Source organism: Zingiber officinale, chromosome 1B (genome assembly GCF_018446385.1).
Source record: "Zingiber officinale cultivar Zhangliang chromosome 1B, Zo_v1.1, whole genome shotgun sequence".
Lineage (NCBI taxonomy): Eukaryota > Viridiplantae > Streptophyta > Magnoliopsida > Zingiberales > Zingiberaceae > Zingiber > Zingiber officinale.
The window spans coordinates 131,088,770-131,099,671 of record NC_055986.1 but is presented as its reverse complement, the minus strand read 5'-3'; positions in this window follow the sequence as shown (position 1 = coordinate 131,099,671).

The following is a 10,902-nucleotide window of genomic DNA, read 5'->3' as shown; positions in this document are numbered from 1 at the left end:
GATCCTCCGATACTCAAATCAATAATCGACTTTTAGAAGAGGAACAATGAAATTAATAATAATAATAATAAGCGTATAAAATTATGTAGCATCACATATCTTCGTCTGTGGACTAAGACTTTCATTTATAATGTCACTGGTGTATCTATACACGAATTTCGAAGTACTTTCAAAAAAGGATAGGTCACAACATGACTCTAGCACATTTCCTAAAATGAGCTTCAAATCTCTATGATTTAGCAAGTTGGAAGCTTTAAAATTATGATTTACTTGTAAAATATTATATGCCCTCCATTACACAAAATACAAAAATAGTGTATTAATCTGTTGGGATATGGGGCCTGTAATTGACTATTTGACTAACCAATCGAATCACTGATATAGTCCGACCAGCCCTTACTCCTGAGAGACATCGAGCCAGTGTTTATGAGTGCAGTCAACAACTCGACTTTTACTCAGCTTCTTTATTTGAACCGCAAGCAACCAAGTGGTAGCATATTCGATCGGACCATACGTCTGATCAATTAAAGCACTCGGTCGAGATAATTGATACTTGGTTTCATGCTTCATCATTGTTTATGAAATCGGACTTCGAAACCCGATCAATTGAAGGGTCCTATCGGGCGAGCACCTGGCTTAACACTCCATCCGCGCATAAGATTGGAACTCGAAGCCCGACTAGCTCAGAGATCCAGTTGGTCATTCTCTTATTTTGAATGTTGTTGACCATCCTTTAACTTGGACTCCCACATCAGCCAACCTCTATATATATATATATATGGTATTCGGGTCAAATATCGAATCCTTCATCAAGTTCAGAAGAAATTATCATCCCTAGACTCAATTCTACCAAGTCTAATCTAGGCGAGGCATAATATACAAAGTAGATTGAGTTCCACCCGTATATCATGAAAAGAAATAATACAATTAATACTTCAATAACTTAAAGCATCTATGACATAATAGCTGATATAAAAAGTAATTAGAGATTTCCACACATATCATGGAAGTCGAAGTTAAGAGGATCATTTTGATCATCTCTATCTAGGTCATATCTACCAACTCAACAACCCCTAACTTGACAGTCTAGTCGGGTCGAGAGGCACTCCATTCACCTTAGTGCCCCCACTCCATAAAATATGTTTGTCTTAGTGCTCCGACCTGACAATCTAGTTAGATAAGCTCTAGTTCATTCAACTCAACTCTTCGATTCCTCCAGTTGATCTGCCCGACTCTAGGGGCTTAGTGTTGAAGTAATCAGTGTGCCCCTAGATTTTGATGTTTGGACAAAGGTTTAAGTCAGGTTTATTATTGTATTTGATACGTGTTTGTGAGTGTACAGGATGCAAGTAAAGAAAAATCCAAGTGTGATCTTGGCAAAGGTAAAATCCAAATGAGATCTTGGCAAAGGTGAAAGTTCAAGTGGAGTCTTAGCGGTGTAAGTCCAAGTATGTAATCTTGGCAACATAAGTCCAAGTGTGGCTTGGCAAGGTTGAAGTGCAGGAGAAAGAAGCTCTTAGCAAAGGATGAAGTCCCGGAGGTAAGGAGTCTCTTAGCAATAGAAGATTCAACAATAAGGACAAGACCAAAAGAAGCTCTTGAAGGTAAAGTATGAATGATGGGGAAGCATCTTAGGAATGTAAGGCTGATAAGGAAGCTAGAAGGTAAAGTCAAGGTTGTGTGGGCAAGGGCGAGTACATGAGAGAATGTACTCAAGTAAACCTAGGGTTATAGTTTACCAATCGACTGGTGATTAGACTAGGCGATAACAAAATACTTCTGTTCTCTCAACCAAAGTGGACCAATTGACTGGTTCTGGCAATAGTCAACTAGTATCGAGTCGTTGTATTGTAACGGTTGAATTCCATAGAGGACCAGTCGACTGGTGGTGTGACTAATCAACTGGTAACGATAAAAACAACTTGGTTGTTTTCCCCAAGCTTTACATAATGGAGCTTACGGTAGTTGCCTCGACTAGTATCGAGTTGTTGGATTATAACGATTGAATTCTATAGAGGACCAGTCGACTGGTGGTGTGACTAATCAACTGGTAACGATAGAAATAGCTTGGTTGTTTTCCTCAAGCTCTACATAATGGAGTTTATGGTAACTGGCTTGGGTGATAAAATTAGAGATGGTTAACCCCTAATAGAGTCTCCCAAACTCAAAAGTATTCCAAGAGATCTTGATCAAGTTGTGGTGAGGTTTCTCCACCGACAAGGAGGATTGAGTTAGCCAGAGTTTGTCGTGGAATCATCCACCGATGGATTGGGATCATTCACCTTACGGACAACCATAAAGTAGAAGTAAGTTATCTTTGAACCATGTAAATGAACGTGTTGATTTTTTCTTCTTATTTTTATTATTTTTAGGTTAGTTTTCTATTTGTTTGTTTGTATTTTCGTTGCGCTAATAAGCATAGGAAGCGATCGAAGTAGGTGATCGACTATTCACCCCCCTTTAGCCGGCCATAAAGGTCCCAAATTAGTATCAGAGCAAGGTCACTCTTCATTTGACTAATCACTAAAAAAGCAACCTCTAGAGGTAGAAGATAGAGTCAGAGGGAGCACTTGGATGTGATATCTAGATCCCACTTCCATATAACTGAGAAGACTTTGGCTATTGGAGGTCACATTTGGAGACTTGGTTCTAAATAAATTGGGACCATTGGATGATGTTGGAGGATCCATTCGAAGCTTCGATAGATAAGAAGGGGAAATGCCTCCATCCTTGGTATTGGAACAAGGAACAAATGGAGCAATTGGAGATGGATAAGGAGGGAACAAAAGTTTTGATAAACTTATTACCTTCTAATATTGTTTTAAGTGTAGGTAAATACGAGAATACAAGTGACCTTTGGAAAAAGGTCATTGCTTATCACAAGAACCCTACACAACTTCAAGGAATGGAGGAGCCCAAGGAGAAGGGCTCATTAGTCAAAGAGGAGAAGGACCAATTAGATATGGAGATGAGCTTAACGTTCGAATAAAAGGAAGAGGTAGAACCGTCCACATCTTCAAGTGAGGAGGAAAAGTCCAAGAGAAGTGAAGAAGAGGTCTTGGAACCCTCAACCACCTCAACTACCGAGAAGAGTATGAAAAATCACATCAAGTGATTTGAGTATAATAAAGTGGGACACTACAAGAGTAGGTGTCTATTGCTCAAAAAAGTAAGAGAGGTAACTCCTAAACTCATTAAAGTTAGTTTAGAAACTAATATAAGCTGTAGGAAAAAGAAAGATAATAAGCATATTAGATGCTTTACGTGTGGTAAGTGAGGTCACTACCGCATGAAGTTCCCAAGGAAAGGAAATCTTAAAAAATTGGCGCACTTAAAGAAATGAGAGAAGAAGAAGAGCTCTAGTCAAGGGGTAGTTTCAAAGGTAAAGGATAAGATAAACCCTAGTCTAAATTTGAATGCAAATTTAAATTATTCCATGCATAGTAGGAATAATTATTATTTACCTATGAAAAATCATGGTTTTAGATATAATGATAGGAACATGGTTAAGGTAGATGATAACCCTAGGAAATCATTTTCAAAGGTTAGACCAAGCAAAACTTAAACAACTTTGCTTAAGGGAAAAGAGTGGGTGAAAACCTAGGCATTAATTCTAAGAAAGTGAGACATATACCTAGAAAGATGGGTAGGTCTAGGAATGTTTAAGATGGACAAGTTGACTCTAGGATGAGAAACCTAGAGTTGAAAAATCAAGTCTTACAGTCAAGGCTTGAGAAGTTGGAAAAAGTCCTAAATAAATTTATTATTGGTCCTAGAGGACTTGATATGTGTTTGGATAGTCAAAATCAAAAAATTTTAAATTGAGTCTCTCCAAGACCAGAAGGATGTCAAGTGCTAGGGTAGCACATGACATTGATAGGGGAGAAGTGACTAAGGATAAGGGAGTGTCATCTAAAGTTTGTGAAAAGAAATATGCTAAGGTGACATATGATTATAGTAATGAGAAATCAAGAGATGGCAAGGGAAAGTCATTTAATTAAGGATAAGAAGAAATTAACCAAAGACAAGGTACCTAAGGTTAAAAAGGTAAGATTTATAGGTCAAGTGTTACTCAAGGCGCACCAAAGTGGCCTAACCATAGTAGATAAGTCACCTAACGATGTGGCTAAGGTTAATAACTCTAGGAGCATCTAAAAGAGTCTTTTCAAAACTCATGGTCAATGTATCTCAAGCAAACCATGCTTGGGATTATAGACAGATCATTGAATGTGTCAAAGGGTTTGGAAATGGACTTGAGTCTTAAATATAAGGAATTGGCACAATTGGGTTACACTCATGCATGAAAATATGAATTGAGTTTATATTACATGAAAAGTAGTTTTTAATATATAGATACCGTATAAACTAATGTTAGGGATGTATTATGGTTTAGTATAGACAAATACATAAAGTGGAAGTCAAAACTATGACTTTATGTCAATATTCAATTAAATCATTTAGCTAATTTTAGGTTTTATATCAATTTTGGGATTCGAGATATAAATATTTTTAAATGTATTTTTTCAAGTAGACACTAGTAAAATAGACCTTTCCATAAAATTTAATAATTTGTAGAGATCTATAGAATTTCTGGTGCATTTCTGAAATTGAGTTCAAAAATATAGTTTGGGTTGAAATATGGTGTCAGTTTATTGGCTCAGATATCAGTTGACTGGTAACAGTATTCATCAAGCACAGAATGATTTTGTAAGATTATTTCGATGGGATCAGTCGATTACTGTGTATAACAGTCGACTAATACATGCTAAAGCTATTTCTTAGCAATAGGATATAACTAAAAGGATAGTAAACATGTATGTAATCTCAAGGGGGATTAATATATAATAATTATGATTATTATAGGTTTAAAAGTTCAATAATTAGGATATTGTTAAAGCTCTTTTCGATGTATGGTAAAGGGGGAGAAATTTAAATTTAAGTGGAAAACTTAAATACCTTTGCAAGAAATTTTAGCTCAAAGGGAGCTTAGGTGAAGGGAGAGCTTAGGATTAGATTTCATGATATAAGAATGAGCAGATTGTTTATTTATTGGAAAAAAGAGAAGTTTACCTTTACGGAAAATCCTAGCTTAAGGGAGAGCTTAGATGAAGGGGGGCCTATGATTAAGTTCTATGATTTATATATAAATTAATTTGTATATTTATTTGCATATGTATTGTTATATTATTTCTCTAACTTAAATGGATTGTCAAACATCATAAAGGGGGAGATTGTTTGAGCAATCGGTTGATCCTAGATTTTGATATTTGGGCAAAGGTTTAAGTTAGGTTTATTGTTATATTTGATATGCACTTGTGAGTGTGCAGGATGTAAGTACAATAATAAAAATCTAAGTGTGATGCTGCAAAGGCAAAGTTTAAGTGAGATCTTGGTAAAGGTAAAAGTTCAAGTGGAGTTTTGGTGATGTAAGCCTAAGTATGTAGTCTTAGCAACGTAAATCTAAGTGTGACTTGGCAAGATTGAAGTCCCGGTGTGAGGAGCTCTTGGCAAAGAATAAAGTCCCGGAGGTAAGGAGTCTCTTGACAATAAAAGACTCGACGACAAGGGCAAGGTCAAAGAAAGATCTTGAAGGCAAAGCATGAAGGATAGGTAAGCATATGAGGGACGCAAGACTGATAGAGAAGGCTATAAGGCAAGGTCAAGATTGTGCGGGCGAGGACAAAGCATGAAAGAATGTACTTGGGTAAACCCTAGATTTAGGATTTATCAGTTGATTGGTGGTTGGACTAGGATAGAACAGAATTCTTCTATTCTTTCAATTAAAGTGGACCAATCGACTAGTCTTAGCACCAGTCGGTTGGTATTGAATAGTTAGATTGTAATGATCAAATTTCACAGAGAATCAGTCGACTGGTGGTGTAACCAGTTGATTGGTAACGGTAGAAATAGCTTGGCTGTTTTCCCCAAGCTCTATATAATGGAGCTTGGGGTGACTGACTTGGATGACAAAATTAGAGGTGGTTAACCCCTAATAGAGTCTCCCAAGTTCAAGAGTAATCCAAGAGATATTGTTCGAGTTGTGGTGAGAGTTCTCCATCGGTAAGGAGGATTGAGCTAACCGAAGTTTGTCGGAGAATCATCCACCCACAAATTGAGATCATCCACCTTATGGGTAGTCATAAAGTAGGAGTAAGTTATCTCTTAACCATGTAAATGAATGTGTTAGTTTGTTTTTCTTATTTTTATTGTCTTTAGGTTAACTTTCTATTTGCTTGTTTATATTTTTGTTGCGCTAACAAGTATAGGAAGGAATCGAAGTGGGTGATCGGCGATTCACCCACCCCCTCTAGTCGGGCATAAAGGTCCCAACACTTAGCTCCTTCAACTTACTGCTCCTCTCAATCGGCTCTCTCTGATTCCTCCATTCGGTCCGCCAAACTCTAGGGGCTCATCTTCCTCAATTCACTGCTCTAGCCAAGCATAAAGGTCCCAACACTTAGCTCCCTCAACTTACTGCTTCGCTCAATCGACTCTCTATTATTCCTCCATTCGGCCCGCCAAACTCTAGGGGCTAAGTTTCCTCAACTAACTGCTCCTCTCAGTCAGCTCGACTCTCCGATTCGGTCTCTTCTTCTTACTGGACCGGATCCCTAGACCCAACGGAAATGTATCTTGTGGTCTAGCATCATAAATGCTATAGCACGTGCATTATCAAAGCAAGTGGAGTGGCATTATTATACAAGATATGGAGGATGGACGATATTATACAATGGAGATACGATGATAGGACATCTTTACCATGATATGATATCTAATTAATGAAGAGAGAATACTCTATCAACGGTATTATAAAAGGAGACCATATCTACGAGCAAAGGTATGCATACTTATACACTCACACCTATTGTTTTGCCTTATTCCCATCACGAGAACTTGACTTAAGCGTTTGAGTGGTTGAATCGGGCATCTCCTTACATCCATTCTAACCCTCATCTTCTTCCTTTCTCTCTCTCTCTAGTCTGATGTACACCCTCAAAAAATAATATGGAACTATCACATCAATGACCTCATGGCATATGGAAGGAGATTCAATATGAGCATAAATGTCAAGCGTATGGTAGGGCCTTTATAGGTGGTGAAACTATGGGATCAACCCCTGCCCAATTTGAACAAAATATCATGCACTTATCATTTTATGGCAAGTCATGGGAGCTAGTGTACACCTTCAAAAGCCCTTATATTTTTTTGGCGATTTGTGACTTATTCAACCTCAAAGTTAGTTCACCCATAGTTTGTTCGGCAATGATCTCAAATAGAAATAATATATAAAATAGATAAATAAGAATAATGTTGTGCAAGTATAAATGAAATTTATAAAAAGGAATAAAACGTTGTTTGATGTGGGGTAGAGGAAGAGCCACATGGACAAGAGAGTTTTTTAGGGTTTCACTGGCTTCCTTTTTTTAAGGGTTGACCTTCAACAAGGAAAAAATGATTGACCCCTTTTTTTCTCATGCCTCCCCTCATACAAATTTTTTGACCTAAATGCCATCACTGTCTTCTCTTACATGTCTTCCCCGTCGTGAGTGTCATCGCACAGCTAACCACCACATCCTTGCCTACGCTACATCCACAAGATCTACCATTTCCTTCATCGACACCTCCATCTCCGCTTCGTCTTCCTCCGCCATCACACCTCTCCCCTCTCGTCGCCTCTAAAAACAGATCATACCTTCTCTCCCCTTTAGCGCGCTCTTGTCGTAGTCATTGTCTCTTAATACCACTATCACTCCCCCCGACTCTGTGCCCCCTCCCACAGTGTCTTTCCCTTCCAAGTCTCACTCTTTAAGCTCTAGTAGTGCATGCCACCGTCGATCCGACTTTGAGCCCTTGATGTTGCTCCTTTGTGCTTCGTCTCCTAGAGCCCTATGGTCTCCAAGCCCTTGTTATCACGCGACCATGCTTAGCCTCTAGGACGACTCTCCATTTAAACTCATAAATCTCAATCGAGCGCTCCATTTGGCTCCACCAATCTAGTGCTCCATTCAGCTATGCTAATCCAATACTCTATTCGGCTCCTCCAATCCATCGCTCAATTTGGTCTCGCTAATCCTGATCCATCTCATCTCTGATCAGCCGCGTTGTTCCCGTTCTGATGCTCTAACTCACCTCTACTTTGATATGACATCTCTTTACCTCCCGCCCGATTATCCAACTTGTTAAGAGCACGCGGTGTAGCATATGGATTATCATAGCAATAAGTGGCTTATTAGGACACATGCAGCGGCATGACTGACACAGTGTGATCCCATGAGATCTCCCATAGTACCAAATATGAGTGATGTGATCCTCTGATATGGCGATGGAACAACCTCTTTACTAGGATGACATTCTGTCAGAAGCATGTCATCCCCTCCACCAAATGAGGATATGACATCTCACTCATTCGTGTTATGAAAAAAGCCTGCTCCAGTTGTTCAAGATACACAAACACATTTACATATAACTAGATACACACATCTACTAATGTCTATCTCCTTCGTCGAAAATTGACTTCAAGGTGAATGAGTCGGAGCATCCCTGACCTCCATTCTAATTCCTCCTTTGCTCCTTTATTTTTCGTAGGCTCTTCAAGTAATTCATTCCTTTCGGCAGTGTTTGATAACTCACATCTACAACCCTGCAAACATCACTAACTGCCCCACCTTCCTCCTAGCTCTTTCAACAATGAGGACAACTCACCCCCTTCTTCCGAGACTTTGCAACTTGGTCAGCATCAGAGACACCTCACTAGTGGCTCATCCTCTAGCACTCTCAAGAAGAATCAAATCAACATCGTTTGTGAAAACATTTACCTGAATTGAAACGTTGAGATGGATAATACCGAAAAATTATCTATCATCACTATGACCTTTGAAGATTTTAACAAATTCATCGCTGTCATGTTACAAGAGTGAGAAAGCAATATTTCTTAAACGTTATTTTTATTCGAACATTGCCCTAAAAGTGATCCTTACTCTCTAGATCCTCAATCATTATAGGAGGTAAAAGTTTCATTAAATTTTATACGTCAATTTTTTACATATCTCATTCTGTCAATCAGAGTGATTTTTATGAGTTGACTAGTTGTCTACCTACATTATCGAGTCGAGTTTCTTATTATATTTTTTCCTAACTTTGTAGATACTTGAGAATCACATGATTGAAACCACTATTCTCTCTCTGACTCTACGGACGTTTGGGAGTCACAGGATCAAGCTCATATTATTATCTCACTTAGCGGGATCAAGTCTTATTTCATTCTCTCACCGACTCTGCAAATGCTTGGGAATCAAGCGATTGAGTTATTCTCTTAGTGGGATTCTCTCTCCAACTCCGCATATACTTCAAAGTCTAGGAAATGAGCGTTATTGTTTCTCTGACTCTGCAGACATTTGAGAGTCGTAGGATCGAGTTCATATTATTCTCTCTCTCAGTGAGATCAAGTTATTTCATTCTCTCTCCAACTTTGTGGATGTTTGCGAGTCGAAGGATTAAGTTATTTTCTTAGCGGAATTTTCTCCCTAACTTCGCAAATGCTTGAGAATCAATGGATCAAGATTATCTATTCTCACCCTCAAAGGGATTAAGTCATATTTAATTCTCTCCCCGACTTTGCGAATACTTGGGAAATGAGGGATCAAACTCATACTATTCTCTCCCTCGGTGGGATTGGGTTTGTTCCATTCTTTCCCCAACTCGACGAATTCTTGGGAGTCGAGGGATCAAGTAATTCTCTTAGCAGGATTTTCTCTCTAACTCCACGAACACTTGGGAGTCAAGAGATAGAGCTTATACTATATTCTCTCCCTTGCAAGATCGAGTCTTATTCCATTTTCTCAGTGGAATTCTCTCTCCCACTCTAGGAATCGAGGGATTAAGCTATTATCTCTCTCAGTATGATCAATATTACTATTTCTTTCTGGCTCTATGGATACTTGTGAGTCAAGCGATCGAGCTATTATCTCTCTCAGGAGAATCAATATTACTATTCTCCCCTACTCCACAGATACATGAGAGTTGAAAGATCAAACTATTATTTCCCTCAGTGGGATCATTATTATTATTCTCTCCCCACTCCACGGATACTTGGGAGTCGAGGGATTAAACTATTATCTTTCTTAGCAGGATTGATATTGCTATTTTATCCCTGTTTTATGGATAGTTGGGAGTCACATAATCAAGCTATTATCTTCAGGATAGTGGTGAGGTCACCTCAAAATTGCACATCAGGATCGAGTGCATATAGTTTTATTTTCGAATATGAATTGTTACTATTCTTTGTAGATTTACCTGAAGGTGCTTCATCGATCTCCTCTGAATTGGACATAATCGGGTCGAACTCACAACTATCCTTGTCACGGACCATGGATCTCCATTAGCAGTTGTTGATTTTCTAATCCAATCATTCACAATTCAGACATAGTCAGGGTCGAGCTTGAAGCTATCTTAGTTATGGACCATGGATCTACACCAGTAATTGCCTGTTTCTAGGTTTAATCTCTCCCGACTTAAATATAGTCAGGACCAAACTCTTATCTATGGTTTCATACCATCTCCATTAGTAAATGTTATTTTTAGGGTTCAATCTCTTCTAACTCGGACAAAGTCAGGATCGACCTTATATATGCCTATAAACCTCTCCTAAGCACGATATCGATAAGTCTCTCTTGACTTTATGGACACTTGGGAGTTACAGATCAAATGTTATCTATGTCGGTAAGTTTTCCCTCTGCACGATGTCAATAAGTCTTTCCCAAATCCGCGGACAATTGAGAGTCATGTATCAAGCACGATGTTATCTATACTAGTAAGTCTCTCCTAGGCACGATCCCAGCAAGCCTCTCTAGATTCCGTTGACGCTAGGAAGTCACGTATCGAGCACAATGTTATCTATGCCGG